The sequence below is a fragment of the Emys orbicularis genome, chromosome 5 (genome assembly GCF_028017835.1).
Source record: "Emys orbicularis isolate rEmyOrb1 chromosome 5, rEmyOrb1.hap1, whole genome shotgun sequence".
NCBI lineage: Eukaryota > Metazoa > Chordata > Testudines > Emydidae > Emys > Emys orbicularis.
The window spans coordinates 9471504-9477503 of NC_088687.1; the positions used below are offsets into that span (position 1 = coordinate 9471504).

A 6000-nucleotide genomic window follows, 5' to 3' on the forward strand; every position below is an offset into this window, starting at 1 on the left:
ACCGAGAAATATTTTCCTGTAACTAAATCCTGTCTTCATTTGAATGTCTTTCAAAGGACAAATAAGCTTACGGGACAGTTGGACCAAGATTACTTTCTGCAAGCCTCTCGAAGATGTGCATATTTGGTGTTTGGCTGGTAGTGAAGACATACCCTGAGTGACTTGCCCAAGGCCACACATGAATTGAAGCGTAACAGAAACTGGACCCAGATCTCCCGAGAACCAATCTGGTGATAATCAAAAGACTATCCTTCCTCCCTGTGGATAGAGGACTTCAGGTTTTGAGCTCTGGTCAAGTGAAAAAATTTCTCCAGCATACATTCATATTTAAAAGAAGAGGATGTGACAGAAATAACATACTGTCTTCAGAACATCCATCATGCTCAACAAACTCGTGGCTAATTATTAAGCAGTATTGGTGAGATTCTCTAGGTTATAGTCAGGAGCAGAGGAGGGAAGAGGATAATGTAAGGGCCAGATCAGACCAGAAACATTCACATAAAGAATCGGACACATCAGAAAAGGGCAGACAAATAAACAGTGACAAGTTTTTAAAGTGCTTGTACACAAATGCTAGAAGTCTAAATAATAAGATGGGTGAACTAGAGCGCCTCGTGATAAAGGAGGATATTGATATAATAGGCATCACAGAAACCTGGTGGACTGAGGACAATCAACGGGACACAATCATTCCGGGGTACAAAATATATCGGAAGGACAGTGGTCGTGATGATGAAATGCTAAGGGAAATTAGAGAGGCTATCAAAATTAAGAACTCAATAATAATGGGGGATTTCAATTATCCGCATATTGACTGGGAACATGACACCTCAGGACGAAATGCAGAGACAAAATTTCTCGATACTTTAAATGACTGCTTCTTGGAGCAGCTAGTACGGAAACCCACAAGGGGAGAGGCAACTCTCAATTTAGTCCTGAGTGGAGCGCAGGAGCTGGTCCAAGAGGTAATAATAACAGGACCACTTGGAAATAGTGACCATAATATAACAACATTTAACATCCCTGTGGTGGGAAGAACATCTCAACAGCCCAACACTGTGGCATTTAATTTCAAAAAGGGGAACTATGCAAAAATGAGGGGGTTAGTTAAACAGAAATTAAAAGGTACAGTGACTAAAGTGAAATCGCTGCAAACTGCATGGATGCTTTTTAAAGACACCATAATAGAGGCCCAACTTAAATGTATACCCCAAATTAAGAAACACAGTAAAAGAACTAAAAAAGAGTCACCGTAGCTTAACAACCATGTAAAAGAAGCAGTGAGAGATGAAAAGGCATCTTTTAAAAAGTGGAAGTCAAATCCTAGTGAGGTAAATAGAAAAGAGCATAAACACTGCCAAATTAAGTGTAAAAATGTAATAAGAAAAGCCAAAGAGGAGTTTGAAGAACAGCTAGCCAAAAACTCAAAAGGTAATAACAAAATGTTCTTTAAGTACATCAGAAGCAGGAAGCCTGCTAAACAACCAGTGGGGCCCCTGGATGATCGAGATACAAAAGGAGCGCTTAAAGACGATAAAGTCATTGCGGAGAAACTAAATGGATTCTTTGCTTCAGTCTTCACGGCTGAGGATGTTAGGGAGATTCCCAAACCTGAGCCGGCTTTTGTAGGTGACAAATCTGAGGAACTGTCACAGATTGAAGTGTCACTAGAGGAGGTTTTGGAATTAATTGATAAACTTAACATTAACAAGTCACCGGGACCAAATGGCATTCACCCAAGAGTTCTGAAAGAACTCAAATGTGAAGTTGCGGAACTATTAACTATGGTTTGTAACCGGTCCTTTAAATCGGCTTCTGTACCCAATGACTGGAAGATAGCTAATGTAACGCCAATATTTAAAAAGGGCTCTAGAGGTGATCCCGGCAATTACAGACCGGTAAGTCTAACGTCAGTACCGGGCAAATTAGTTGAAACAATAGTAAAGAATAAAATTGTCAGACACATAGAAGAACATAAATTGTTGGGCAAAAGTCAACGTGGTTTCTGTAAAGGGAAATCATGTCTTACTAATCTATTAGAGTTCTTTGAAGGGGTCAACAAACATGTGGACAAGGGGGATCCAGTGGACATAGTATACTTAGATTTCCAGAAAGCCTTTGACAAGGCCCCTCACCAAAGGCTCTTATGTAAATTAAGTTGTCATGGGATAAAAGGGAAGGTCCTTTCATGGATTGAGAACTGGTTAAAAGACAGGGAACAAAGGGTAGGAATAAATGGTAAATTCTCAGAATGGAGAGGGGTAACGAGTGGTGCTCCCCAAGGATCAGTCCTAGGACCAATCCTATTCAACTTATTTATAAATGATCTGGAGAAAGGGGTAAAAGGTGAGGTGGCAAAGTTTGCAGACAATACTAAACTGCTCAAGATAGTTAAGACCAAAGCAGACTGTGAAGAACTTCAAAAAGATCTCACAAAACTAAGTGCTTGGGCAACAAAATGGCAAATGAAATTTAATGTGGATAAATGTAAAGTAATGCAAATTGGAAAAAATAACCCCAACTATACATACAATATGATGGAGGCGAATTTAGCTACAACGAATCAGGAAAAAGATCTTGGAGTCATCATGGATAGTTCTCTGAAGACGTCCACGCAGTGTGCAGAGGCGGTCAAAAAAGCAAACAGGATGTTAGGAATCATTAAAAAGGGGATAGAGAATAAGACTGAGAATATATTATTGCCCTTAGATAAATCGATGGTACGCCCACATCTTGAATACTGCGTACAGATGTGGTCTCCTCATCTCAAAAAAGATATACTGGCACTAGAAAAGGTTCAGAGAAGGGCAACTAAAATGATTAGGGGTTTGGAATGGGTCCCATATGAGGAGAGATTAAAGAGGCTAGGACTTTTCAGCTTGGAAAAGAGGAGACTAAGGGGGGATATGATAGAGGTATATAAAATCATGAGTGATGTGGAGAAAGTAGATTAGGAAAAGTTATTTATTTATTCTCATAATACAAGAACTAGGGGCCACCAAATAAAATTAATGGGCAGCAGGTTTAAAACAAATAAAAGGAAGTTCTTCTTCACACAGCACACAGTCAACTTGTGGAACTCCTTGCCTGAGGAGGTTGTGAAGGCTAGGACTATAACAGCGTTTAAAAGAGAACTGGATAAATTCATGGAGGTTAAGTCCATTAATGGCTATTAGCCAGGATGGGTAAGGAATGGTGTCCCTAGCCTCTGTTTGTCAGAGGGTGGAGATGGATGGCAGAAGAGAGATCACTTGATCATTACCTGTTAGGTTCATTCCCTCTGGGGCACCAGGCATTGGCCACTGTCGGTAGACAGGATACTGGGCGAGATGGACCTTTGGTCTGACCCAATACGGCCGTTCTTATGTTCAGTACTGATGCTTTTTTGAGAGAAGTTCAGCTCTGACTTTTGCAATCCTGAAAGTTGTCAGAGTGACAGCTCTAGAGGCTACGGTCATCTAATCCATAGAGCATTTATTATTTATGCAGAACTATAAATGCACATGGCACTTGTAACAAATGCTCTGCCTCTGGTATGTTTCCCCCTCACACTGCACAAATGGGCTTTTTTTACGCTGTGAATATCTCCCTTAGTCATTACAGCACAAGAGAACTACACCAGCGCTAACAGTAGAAGCAATAACACATACTGACTTCTAGGTTTATCATCACCGTATCATCTAGACTAGACAGACTAGAGGTATGGCCAGCCTGACTTATAAAAACACCTGCAGCTAGTCTACACTAGTGCCCCCACCATTGCTAGCATCAGTGCTATGCACCAACAATGACACCATTTCACAAAAACTACAGCCAAGTCACAGCCCGTTTGCCTTAACGCATTCTAGATCACATCCAGGGCAGGATTGGTAATTCAGTCTCTATGTCTAATAATCTGAACATTTTGTTGAGATCACCAAGGGTGCCAGTCAACTCCAGTTACAGGATTTTTGCTGTCCTACACAACTGAAATGTGTGCCCCATTAAGCTCACAATCTCACACCCCAACAGCACCCTATTTGCCTAATGTTTAAAAGACTTCTGCAGGTATCCACCCTAACTTCAAGGCAGAGACAATTATGCTGTCACTTCCTATATGAACATATGTGCTACAAATTAGATTGAAATCCTAATCATTTGGTAGGAAAAATGATATGTAAGATTTGTGGTATGAAACTGTGGCACTTACTCAAAAGGGAGAGCACACAAATATTCTGGTATTTGGTTAGTTCGGATATATTGGGAGGTCAGCAGGATCTGTTTCAGCCACTTCTGGTTGCTGGTAAGAGTTCAGAAGGGCTTCGCTGCAGCAAGAAATAGAAGGAGAGGAAGGATGAAGGGGAAAGTGGTTTGTATGAATACGAAACACCTCAGAGATGACCAATGACTGTAAAGGTAATGCACACACCTGTAAGGACAGTAAAACACTTGGTAAGATTTCTGCTACCACTGACGGAATGGGATTTAAGAGCACCAGTGTTGGGTTGGGGGGAGGGGGAGGGAAATATGGGAAACGAAAAGCGAGAAAGGACTACAACTGTTGTGATATTTTATATGGAAAATAAATGACTTCACATGTCCCATATGGAAAAGATGAGACCTAAATAAGTGCCTCATACAACCATATCCCTCCCTATATCCCCCATACTCATATTCCTATAACCTTGACCATCCACCAGCACCCATTCATTCTTATACCTCTCAGCTCATACCTCCTCCCTCTCTACCCCCCACACCTACCCCAACACTCACCCCCCCAAAACCCCTCACACACTCCAGCCACAAGTCCCTCCACCCAACACACCCCTTCTTACACCCTCCAGAACCTCCATCCCGCACCCCCACCCCACTCCTGAGTCACCACCATGGGGGGCGGTGTCAAGCATATTTCCCGTGGGGCCACAATTGCACCTCTCAGAACATATCCACCCCCACCCCACCTATCCCCACCCCTCCCCCCACACCTGCACCCCACCTACCCCCACAACCCTACCTCCACCCCACCTACCCCCCTTTCCCTCCCACCACCCCACCTACCCCCACTCCCACACAACCCCCACCCCACTCCACACCTGCACCCCACCTACCCCCACTCCCCCACAACCCTACCCCCACCCCACCTCCCTCCCTCCACTCCCCCACCCACCCCTACCACCCCACCCTCCCTCCCCCCACTCCACTCCCCCCACCCCACCTACCCCCACTCCCACACAACCCCCACCCCACCTTCCCCCACAACCCTACCCCCACCCCACCACCTACTCCACCCCACCTACCCCTACTACCCTACCCCACCCCTCTACCCTCCCCTAGGCCGGCCGCAGCACGGCGGGGGGAGGATACGGATGCGACCGGGCCTCGCCTCGCCTCACCCCCCGGCGCGGCCGGGCCCACTGCCCGCAGCTCCCCGGCAACGGGGCCCGCTGCCCGGCCCGGTTCTCACCGCGTGGCGGGTTTCAGCAGCCGCGGCTGCGAGGCCTGGGCGCCGCCAACTGCACCGGGAGGTGAAGCAGAAGCAGCAGCAGCAGGGCCGGTGCCTGAGCCAGCGCTTCCCCGCCTGCGCGACAGAGGGGCCGGGCTCCCGCCGCCGCCAATCCCCGCCGCCCCGGCCCGGCAGCTCGCCCCGCCCCGGCCCGGCGCCCAGACCCGGTTCCCAGCGCTGCACAATGCCCCGGGCACCCAGCCCAACCTAGCCCCGTACAGAGCCACGGAGCCCCCGGCCCTGCACCTGCGCAGCCCCGGGCCCTGCACCCAGCCCCGTACCGAGCCTCAGAGCCCCGGGCCCTGCACCCAGCCCCGAGCCCTGTACCCAGCCCTGTACCGAGCCTCAGAGCCCCGGGCCCTGCACCCAGCCCCGAGCCCTGCACCCAGCCCTGTACCGAGCCTCAGAGCCCCGGGCCCTGCACCCAGCCCCGAGCCCTGCACCCAGCCCTGTACCGAGCCTCAGAGCCCCGGGCCCTGCACCCAGCCCCGAGCCCTGCACCCAGCCCTGTACCGAGC

General features: G+C 47.6%; 1 protein-coding gene across 1 annotated transcript in view; it reads right to left on the bottom strand.

The window, feature by feature from the left end:
- Positions 1 to 5517, bottom strand: part of UBA6 (ubiquitin like modifier activating enzyme 6) — a 51033-nt gene extending 45516 nt beyond the window's left edge. The window contains exon 1 of the mRNA XM_065404743.1: positions 5444 to 5517. The gene's annotated coding sequence lies outside the window, so the exon portion shown is untranslated. The remainder of the gene's footprint in view (positions 1 to 5443) is intronic.
- Positions 5518 to 6000: the final 483 nt, after the last annotated feature.